Genomic DNA, 11,244 nt, shown 5'->3' with positions numbered 1-11,244 from the left:
CCTCATCACCTCCATCCGATCTGACCCCTCATCACCTCCATCTCTACGCTCCATCCGATCTCACCCTCATCACTTCCGTCCGATCTCAAGCCTCCATCTCTCAAGCCTCCATCTCTGAAGCCCTTACCCTCCATCTCCGACCTCAACCCTCACCCTCCATCCGATCTCAACCCTCACCCTCCATCCGATCTCCAGATAAACCCTAATTTTTTTTCTTTCGTCAGATAAATCCTTCCATAAAAAACTTCGCCGACGCCGACGCCGACGCCGAGAGACCAGCCCAGCGCCGACGACCCCAACGCTGACAAGGCCGAACCCATACCCAACGCCGCCGAGCCCATCGCCGAGAAGGCTGGTTCACAAGGCTGTCGGTGGTAAAAAGCGTATGTACTCTCTCTCTCTCTCTCTCTAGTTTGCATGAATTTGGTGTCAATACCTGCTAGAAGATCATCATAAGGTTAAGTTTTGGATATCAATTATGTGGTTTCTTGTGCAATAATCTTTATCCTTGTTGTTGAATTTCCGTTAATTACTATGGTATAAAGGAAAGCTTGTTCTTGCAAGCCATTGCGTGGCTGCTAGGTAATTGAAGTGAGGAAAAAAACGAATATGGGAGTTGATCAGTCAGTTGGACTTTTATTTATATAAATCAAATATAGAAAAAGAAACTATATTAATAGGGAATGTTCAATTTCGGCTCTGAACAAACATTTGATGAATTGATGATGTTGGTAATGGTTGACGAGATGGAATGAAGTATGAATTTCTTGTCATATAAAATTATGATTCTAAAAATATACTAAATCTTAAAAAATTAATGTTATATATATATATATATGTGTGTGTGTGTGAAAAAGTATGATTTTTTTTTTCTTTCTTTTTCTTTTGGATAGGAAATTGGACATTTTAAAAATTAATTGAAAGAGTATACATCGTTTTGAGAGAGCGTGTTCTAGCAAACAAAAGTTCACTTTAATCTAGGTAGCATAATGCTCAACACCCTGAGCATGTTTTGCTCTCAAACGAATAAGGCTATTGCTATTCCAATGAACGCAATGATTTTCGTATTTATATTTGGTTGATAAACACATCTTATGTTTTGCATTGCTCCAACGAAGGCTTTCTTCTTAATCAAAGCTTTGAATTAGTGAAGCATGAGTAGTCTGTAGCTGTATGGTCTAAAAAACATTTTTTAATTTTTAACCTCTGTTTACTTGGTATATTTATTCTTTCTTTTTTGTGTGTATTTTTTTACCAGGCAAACGAGTGATCCTAGAAGTGGTTTTGCTACTGTTGAGAAGGACTTCCCTGGGGGCTTGACACCAATGCTTGGTGATAGAAAGGTCAGTAACATCTTAATACTATTTTGTGATATTATCCTTGATTTTATTATATCCATGAAAATAAAAAAGTATGTACCCAGCCTTCTAAGTTTCATATATTAGTACGGTTTTAGTGGTGGTGGTTGTAGTTTTCTTTTAGTAAATGATTTCACGAGACTTGCTTCATGGGGAAAAGAATAAAAATAAAAATCAAGAGATGCCCAGTGTACAACAGGAGAATGCTGCTAATGAGCCCTAGCTCTGGCTCAAATGGCACCTTCTTCCAATGTAAGAGACAGCTGGAGGATTTGGTTGAGGTTTAACTTTTAACACCTACTGGGTGTGGTTGTAACTTACCAACTAAAAAAAAGGGAATACGTGGTTATTTTTTATTTTTATTTTTTCACTTATCAAAAAAAAAAATTCTTAGTTTACTAATATCAATCCTGACAACTTGTAGATTCGTGAATATTACAAGCTAAAAATACCTCTTCACATTTCTAAAAGTTAGAGAATAGGTCACTAGAGGTATGCATTTGCATCCTTTTCAACACTGCTGATTTTCCTATGAAAAAGAAAGAGGTTAAGAATCATGCGTTCTGCTCAATAGCATTCCATCTGGGTTTATGTATCGTTAATTTTATTCTGTCTTTCCGTATTGCTTGCACTGATTACAAAGTGCAATTTTCTGTCCATCTTCTAGGTTGAGCACTTCTTCGGGATAAAGCAAATAGCTGATCTGGATTTGTGCTATAGACTGTAAATAAACCTTTTTTCTTTTCTTATTACAGAAAAGAGCTATTGTTTAAAGAAATTTTGCTCTTTGTTTATACTACACTTTACTTGAGCAGGGTTGCATTCTGTGTGTGTGTTAAACAACATGCTGAATCAACTGGATTTTACCGTCAACAGCTCAAGTCAGATGTGAAAAATCCATATTATTGATTAATTCCTTGGCCTGAACCCACATTCTTTGCACTTGAGACTTTGGGAGATACCTATAAGTGGGTATTTTTTTTGTATATTAACATGAGCGCTGATACTGTATATGCTTGTGTCTCTTAAGAGATGCTCTCCATATCTAAGACCTGGATATAGTTGCTAAGGATTTGCATGGAAGAATATATTCATGGATTAAGGATATTGAACTTCCCACAACTATGGCTTTCCTTAACACCAACAGTTGGGAGTGCGTAGGACCTAACCCCATGATTAATGTTCCATTTATACATGTTACCAAACCCACCATCACCAATTTCCTCACAAATAAATTTATCAAGCATTGCTTTGCATCATGCATTCTCTGTTATGAGGTCATACAGTTACTCAAACCCAGCTATAAGAATAATGAAAACATTATCAAGATTTGTTTGTTTTCTAAATTTATGTAATTAGATATTCTTCTTTAATTCACTTTGATGGAAGCACATTATATATATAGTTAAAATGGTTGTGGGACAGTTTTTGTGCCTGTGTTTTATGGTTTTGTTCAGGTCATCTAATGGGATTAGTGCAAATATTGGGTTGTGTTCTCTGTCTTCTTGAACTGGACTAATCTTAAGTACGATTTCACAGCTGGGTTTTGAGTTTTTTCATAAATAGTGGCCTGGTGTGGGGGACATCTGGGAATCTAGTTTCTTGAGATTTTGTGACATTTTACTTAACCTTTTTTTTAATCTCAAGCCATCCATTTTTAATCCCAAAAGGAAGGATGTGTTATAAGAATGACTTTACTGCCATATTTAAAATAATTGTATTTTATACGATTTTGTTAATGAATACCTTAAAAACATATTTTCAATAATATTAAAAATTTAAGCCGAATGACAAGAACAACACCTAGCTATTATACTCAATCTTTAGGAAATAACATTGTTCTCTCTAATTCTAAAAATAATTAACACCATACCTCCTTTATGGCCCTATTTCCCCTTAAAGTTTAGTGGGGTTAACATTGGACATGGAAATGTTTCTTTTTAAGGAAGGTTAAAATGCAAAACCACCTCATAGGGTTTGGATAAGTTACAAAAACACCAATAGAGTTTTAATTCTTCTGTATAGCTTCATGAGGTTCTCAAAAACCATGTGTTGGAAACCTCACAATTTGCCAATTAAGCTGCAAAGCTATTATCAAATAGATTACCAATTTATTAAATAAATAAAATCTAGAAGAATACATCAATTGAAGATACCCAATGAGTGTAGGGCACCCAAGCTCTCTACTTGTGGAACATACAAAAGGAAAAGCAACCTTGAACGAGAGAGACTTTCAAATGTACACTAGGGAAAAGTAGACCCCAAATTTATGGTGTGAATGTAAATATGTAGGATTTGGTTGATAAAAATCTCTTTTGTGTTTGTTTGTTTATTAAGAAACCAAGCTTAAATTTTATTTTTTGGCTTATTTGATAAACTAGCAAGGGGAACTTTTGAATCTACACTAAAGAAAAAGTAGACCCCAAAATTGTTGGGGGAAAATGGGCATTTGCTCTTAATTTACAAACTATGCAGCAAATTACTCTTATTTTGAAACTATTTAACAAAATGCCCCTATTTTTTAAACTTAATTTTAACAAAATCGAGTTACAGGTAAAACTTTCATGCATATTTTGCTAGTTAAATTTTTTTGAAGATATTAAGTTTTACACCAAGTTTCAAAATAGCCGCATTTTGGTAAATAACTTCAAAACATATGCATTTTACTACATACTTTTCAAATTAGGGGTAAATGGCTATCAAATTGTTGTGAGAGTAAATACCTATTTTCCCCAAATTGTTGTGAACGTAACTAGCTGGGATTTGGTTGATAAAAATCTCTTGTTTATGTCTATTTATTTATTAAAGAGCCAAGCTTAAATTTTATTTTTTGTCTTTTTTGATAAATAAGCTTAGTACAAATAATGGGCTTGATAAAGATTGAAAATAGGCTTGAATAATACGCCCAAACAATTTTTTTGACCATGCCCCTAAGATTTCCATGGTGGTACACATGGCCCACTTAATAGGTTATTGTTAATTTTAGTTTTGGGGTTTTTGTATTTGGGTGATACTTTCTTGACTGGTGTGAGTCTGTAACGGAAGAGTAAGAATATGAGGGAGAAAAGAAAAGTCCGAGTTCATTTCAGAGTTTGTTTCAAAGCAAGAAGAGAGAGAAAAAAGGGAGCCAAATTGGGAAATTAATAAAATAATAATATGCAAAGCTACAATAACTATGCATATATGCACGGTTATTGTAGCAATTGTGCATTTATGCACAATTTTACACCCACAAATGTTGGTCGTTTTTTGGTCAAAATGTGAAAAATTACTTACTGTTTGTATTTTGCAAGATTGTGGTTGCTCTTATATCCATGTATCTCATTTTCCATATCTAAACAGAATATATATATATATATATATATATATATATATATATATATATATATTAAAGTACTAGAATTCTTAGATTTGGGAACCTAGAAGCAGGAGGAGGATTGAGAAAAATTATTACCTATCAAACTCAAAGGCACTAACATTGTAGAAAAGAAGAGACAGAAAGGCAACCCCACCAAAAGTTTAGTAATGGTTAGATTGCTAATGGTGTCAATGTAGAAGGGAAGACATTTGGTGAAGCAACAGTGGAACAATATGTGTGTATTGGCCCATAGAATGGGCACAAGAGTTTAGCGCACGTGTTTGTAACTCAGTTTGTGGAGTTTTTGTGCTTAGTGAAAATTAGAGGGAGTGAGAAGTATCTATTTCTATTAACTATATAAAAAATAATAATAATAATAAAAATAAATAAAAAATAAAAAATAAAAAAAATGCAATGCCTCTATAGTGCCATTTGGGTTTAGTGAGCCACTTTGTCTCTTTTCTTTTTTTTTTTTTTTCTTTTTCTTTTTTCCTAGTTTTGAACAGTAGCTATAGTATCAAGTGGCACTATAGCTATAGTAGCTATAGTTTTTTTTTTTTTTTTTTTTTTTTTTTTCCTTCAATCTTCTATTTGTACTTTTTTCCCTTTTATTGAGCAAGCTTTGGCTCATGATTTAATCCATCGTACTTGTCATGAATAAAGAATTCACAATCTTCCTATAAAAAACTAAAAATAAAAATAGACTTGTGGTTTACTGATGATATTGATAATCTTTTCTGTCATCTCATACACACACACACACACATATATATATATATATATGTTATCTTTCATAGTTTTATTTTCTTTTTTCTCTTTTTTCTTCAAAAACTCTCTTAGTCTCTCTCTTTTTTCTTTTTCTTTTTTTTTTTCCCTAAAAAAAAAAAACAATGATTTTGATCTTAGGAATATATATTTTAATGCCCATTGTACCTATTTTTCTTTCTACTCATCTTTGTTTCTTTTGTTTGCTTGTTAGATATTCTCAAGCTCATTATAGTATTCACAATCAATTGTGTGTGAGAATTCTATTTGTAGGCTCTTTTGTGTGTGAAACGTGCTGTTGAAATGAAAGGCAAAACGGTGCATTTAGTGATTTTTTAGCGATCTGTGATTAATATTGTCTTATTTATTAATTTTACTATTATTCCTTATAATAAATGTATTTGAACTTTGGCTGCTGCTGTATCATGCCCAACTAGCGTATAGAAAGTTATAGAAAAATGGTACTATGCGTTATTGTTACTCAATGCCTTGAAATGCAGCTAATATGAAGAGCAGTAAAGTCTTAGAATGATTCAAGTAATGGCTTCAATCAAACTAACTAATATTGTGATCAGATGTGCATGATGATATGGGTTTGTTGAATATAATGTGAGGAGTGAATAATAGTAGATATTTTTAGTTGGTATTACCTATGGATGTAGGTGCACTCAGTTTCCAAAACACTGAACCAAGTTAAAGTTGTTAGAGGGACAACTTAATGTGTTAGCTTTAAGATTATATTTGCCCCCACTTGAATGAGCTTGCTATAGGGTTCCAGGAAAATCACCTTCAGTATACAACTAATCCCCAATTCTACAACTAGCAATCTTGAAAGAATCTTGTGATTTTTTTCTCCTATGGTATTAAACATTGTTTATGCTGTAAAAGACATATAACTTTCATTTTCCTTCATAAATGAATATGAAACACCATTTATGTATGTAATGAAGAGTTGCCTTTGAAAAGTTACACTTGAAAATTAACAGTTTGGTAATACAAACCCTCTAAACGAACGCCTTCTAAAACAAAAATAGAGGAAAATAGAATAAGGTCATGTGATTACTTACTCTCTTGAGTGTTCCGGAAGTGAACATTTCGGAGATGAAGTTGAACGTTCTACGATTGATATCAACCCAAGAGGTGTACAATCGCATGATGGAGTCATGGTCAAGGTTCTTGAGAAGGTGAAACTATGAGTAAAGTCACTGTTATTTGGGAATTTGTATATAAGACGAGTGTAAACGAACTTCTGCAAAATGTAAACAAAAATATTGAAACTACTACCAATTTTACAATTAAATGTTTATATAAAATCACAATGAATGCAAATGGTACTATATTTACAGTATAATAAATAAATTTTTAATTTTTTTTTTGATAGATTTTAATTTTATTTTTACTTTTTTGGGGAAGAAAATAAGTTCATTTTAGAACACAAGTTTTAGATTGAAGGCTACACTGTATTTTCAAATAGATTTTCCATCAAGTTTCCCATCGATTGAACAAGAAGAATGCTAACTATGCAGTTGCTTTCAACAAGTTGTTCAATGGAGACTTGTAGAGAACATCCCTCCGATATGAAACACAGTAAATTACAGAGAACACATGCCTTGAACACCCACCACCATCATGTAAGCGGGCAGCTTATTCCATCTCTCTGTGACATGTCTCCCAAATTCCACTACATTGTTCCGTTAGAGGACTTAGATATATTACTTCCTTCAACTCATTCCCCTTTTGCGTTTAGCTACTTTCCATTGCTTCAATATAAACATGACCCCCTCTTCAAGTGTAGCTCTTCTTCCCTCTGGATAGTTCGACAATTCTGATATTATAGACCGCCCACTAGGATTGTATTCATTTATCTCCATTAAAGCTGCTGTCACAACCTTGTAAACTTCATCACCCAATTCTTTCCTCAGATCATTCAATTTCTCATCTTCTTCATCTATAACTTGCTGATGGTTCCCATCAACTGTAATATCTTTCAAAGGATGCCAGTCAGGGTCCTTCAGATATTCCTCCCACAATGAGCATAGCTCTGAAGCTATGTCTTCTGCTTCTTCCTCATTATACTTTCTTTGCATTGCTTCATGGAATGGTTTACTGTCAAGTTCTCCCATTCTCTTAACGCCGATATGAGCACTACTAGCTAAGTCTTTCAGGTCATTAACTAATTCTTTTCGAGCTTCTTGCAGCTCATCATTGCTCTTGCGCTCCTTCACTATTAATGTTTGGTTCAAAGCTTCTAAATCTTCAAGTTCTCCTTCTTTTTCTCGCAACTGTTTGCGTATTGTATCCACTTTTTCTAGAATTTCCACATCTCCATCATCTCCCATGTGCTTCATCTTGGAGAGTTACATTTGAATTTAATTAATTTTTTATTTTATTTTTAAATCTTCATACATAGGTTTATAAAATTTATATGATAAAATTTATAGTACTCCTAGTATTATTGTATTAAAAATAAAAATTGACTAACTTATGGTGGTTGTATAAACTATAGTACTAAAGTTTCGGAAGAAGGGGTTCGGTCTCGATTTGCAGTATATGTTGATGCTTAATAAGGTTATGATTTATGAGTCCTATTGAATCCGGGGCATTGAATTGTGTAGTGAAAGTTTTGCTCTACAATTCATAAAAGTGATGGAACCTAAAGTGAAACTAGAAAACTATTTCGGCATAGTATTTAACATTTATAGATAATTATCCTATCAATAAATCAAAATGAGTGAATAAGGTAATTCATTAACTGGATTAGAGATTAAAGAAATTTAATCTATAATCAACAAATCAATGCGTATATAAATGTTAAAAATGTAAACAACTTTTTTTTTTCTCCTAATGATTGCATTGGGGAAGTCTTGTATATTGTAACAAAGACCGTCTTGTATATTGTTTTTAATTTGTTTTTGTTTGGAAATGAAGGCAAGAAGCCGAAGGCACTCGCTATGAGCCTACGAGTGACTCTTCAGCCCATGGGCTGGTGTTGAAAAGTCCGGGTGTGTGTTGAGACCTTTTTCACTTTTTGGGCTAAATGTGTTTGTGACTATTGTGTCAACCAACGTGGTCTAGCCATATAAAAAATACTAATTAAGTGAAATGCTCCACGGCATAAATATTTAAATATAAATTCACAATCTTATCAAGCTTGACCCTACTGATTTGACCAATAGCTTAACTCACACCAAGCAATTAGTAGGTATGAATTTCCTTTTACGACTTTTTTTAATGGGGGGGGGGGGGGCAATGCGGCATTCTTATTTTATAACTCATCAAAGCTACGAACAGTTTATCCCCTTTATTTGGATTTTGGAACAAGAAGTGGTTTCTAAGTTCCAAGCCCAATCATAATATGTAATCCTTGAAATTCCATAGCAATCCTTCTAAGTCTAAACGTTACTTTACGGCTTTAATATTAAAATGAAGAGGACAATCGTAACGGTTTAGGGGACATTATAGCTGTCAGTAGTCATTACTTCTTGAAGTTGCTTTAGAAAACACAGTTTTAATTACGTACTCAGGTTAATGTTTACTATGCCTGAGATTCATTGGTTCAGTGATAAGTTGATATCATACCCTAAAAGAAAAAGTGTGAGAAAGGAAATAATTGGTGGTTTCAAGTTTAAACTCACAGTAGTAAGAAATTAGTATGTTGTTTCAAATACGATATGCATGTGAACTATTCATATATATGTATAAGTCAATAAAAGCATGTTGCTTCCATATACGATATTAATTATGGGTTTGAAAAGTCCCATATGTCTTTCTCATTGGGCAGTTTGGTTTTGCCAAAAGAATAAAGTGCAAATTGCATATAACATATCTTTATTTCATTTCTGTTGCCGTCATTTGAAATGTTAGAGATATCATCATCTCATCTTGGCCACTTCCTCAAATAGTTTATTTTAATATTGTAATCCTCTCCTTACATATATTAGTTTCGATAGGTGATCTTAAATTGATTGAAGTGGGATATTAGTCAATTTGCTAACCTTTGTAACTAGCTAAATTTGTTGTATTTCTCTTATTTCATTTTTCTTTTTCTTACCAATCTGAAATTGGCAAACAAATAAAAAAAATACAAAAACAGTCTTCAAATAGATTGTGATAATCTGTATAAGGGAAAACACAAACTTATTTTACATATTTCTATATAAGTTCTTTTGGCATTAGAGCATTCCCATTAGGCTCAATAAACCCCGCTTTTACTAAATATAGCTAAACTTACCCAACGACAGAAATACTTTATAGTCAACAAACTATGGACCAAAATAATTTATGAATAATACCTCAATACACTTATACAGATACTGTTCATCAACAGACTTGGTTTGATTTGAGAAGGTCATGTAATTTTTATGCATAATTGACTTCATAGACATATTAATCTTATTTTCGTTTTAATTAACTTATATATATATATATATATATATGAGGGAGTTCAAGTTATATCTGGTATAACTTTGAAACAGTTACAACTTTTATAAGTCATTGATTTGTAATAAATCTAATGGCCATGTCATCAACCTTCTACAAATAAGTGATCTAATAGCGTTAGTTATCTCCAACCATGTCAATATATGTGGAGTAAGGCAGTGATATAATTAACCTTTTGACATAATGTTCTTATGATATATATAAATGCTGTTTTACATTTTGTAATATTAAGTTTGTTGTTGTTTTTGCTTGCTTGCTATTGGCAACCAAGGCAGTGTATGAAACAGTAAGAATGATAATAATTAAATTTAATGGGAATGTCTGCCACACTTCAGTTTGTTCCAAATGATCCACACTAATCTTCCTAACTTTGTGTCTTCGTTGCTGCCTTCATTAGGATATGCAACCTTCACTTCAGTACCATTACATGCATTGTTTAGATGATTCATTAATCCATGGCTTTGTATTTCATGCCCAATTCTTGAACTTCTTAGATTATGACTTAAGATTTTAATCTTTTGCCTTTGTAAATGTGGAAAATATAGATGCATTTTGAAGACTTTCCATGGCTTGTTTTACCTACGCAGAACTTGCATTGCTGTCCTGGCATGCATCTTTGAGTTGGCAATTAATGGAATGCATTTTCTTTCTTAATGTAAAAATTTTTGTATACATGCGTTGTTGGATTATGTTATTATTGTTGATGTCCATGGGCAGGAAATTGTCTTGGTATATACTCTAAAGGATTCTTTGATTCAATCTCAGGTACTTGGATCACAACCAGTTGACAGGGAGAATTGACGCAGACTTCTACAAACATCCTTTCTTGAAAGAATTGTGAGTATTCTTTACCACTCAGATCTACGAAAGTCGTCAATTCCTGAGCTTGAGCATTGAATTGGGTATTCTATTGTCAATTACTCGTTTTTAACAGGTCTATTGAGGGTAGAATTTTTGTGTTCTGTTTGATAGAATTTTACTGATGGAGTTTGTAGAATAATTGATTTTTTTCCCTTTGGCTACTCATAATTTGTGTGATGCTCACAGTGATAAAATTAATATGATCTTCATTCACACAGCTTGAAGTTTTGTAGAAATAACATTAATTACATAAGAATTGAAGAAAAAGGAATGCCATAGTTGGAGGCTATTATTTACATTTTGGTTTTTGGCCTCCCTTTTACAATTACATTATGTTTTAACCACAATAGGTGTGAGTGCTTCTGTCAGAGTGATTTAGTAAACTCTCTATTCACATATTCAATGCATGTTCTTGAAAAGAGTTTGTAAGTTTTTCACTCTCTGAGTCTTGTAAATGTCTCA

General features: G+C 32.9%; 1 long non-coding RNA gene across 1 annotated transcript; it reads left to right on the top strand.

Moving 5' to 3' along the window:
* Window positions 1-261: 261 nt before the first annotated feature.
* LOC115979062 lies at window positions 262-2,331 on the top strand. Its single transcript, XR_004088935.1, has 3 exons — window positions 262-383; window positions 1,259-1,343; window positions 2,026-2,331. It is a non-coding gene; the product is annotated as an uncharacterized LOC115979062 (long non-coding RNA).
* Window positions 2,332-11,244: the final 8,913 nt, after the last annotated feature.

This window comes from Quercus lobata, chromosome 3, assembly GCF_001633185.2.
Source record: "Quercus lobata isolate SW786 chromosome 3, ValleyOak3.0 Primary Assembly, whole genome shotgun sequence".
NCBI lineage: Eukaryota > Viridiplantae > Streptophyta > Magnoliopsida > Fagales > Fagaceae > Quercus > Quercus lobata.
This window is presented reverse-complemented; position numbering and strand designations above follow the sequence as displayed.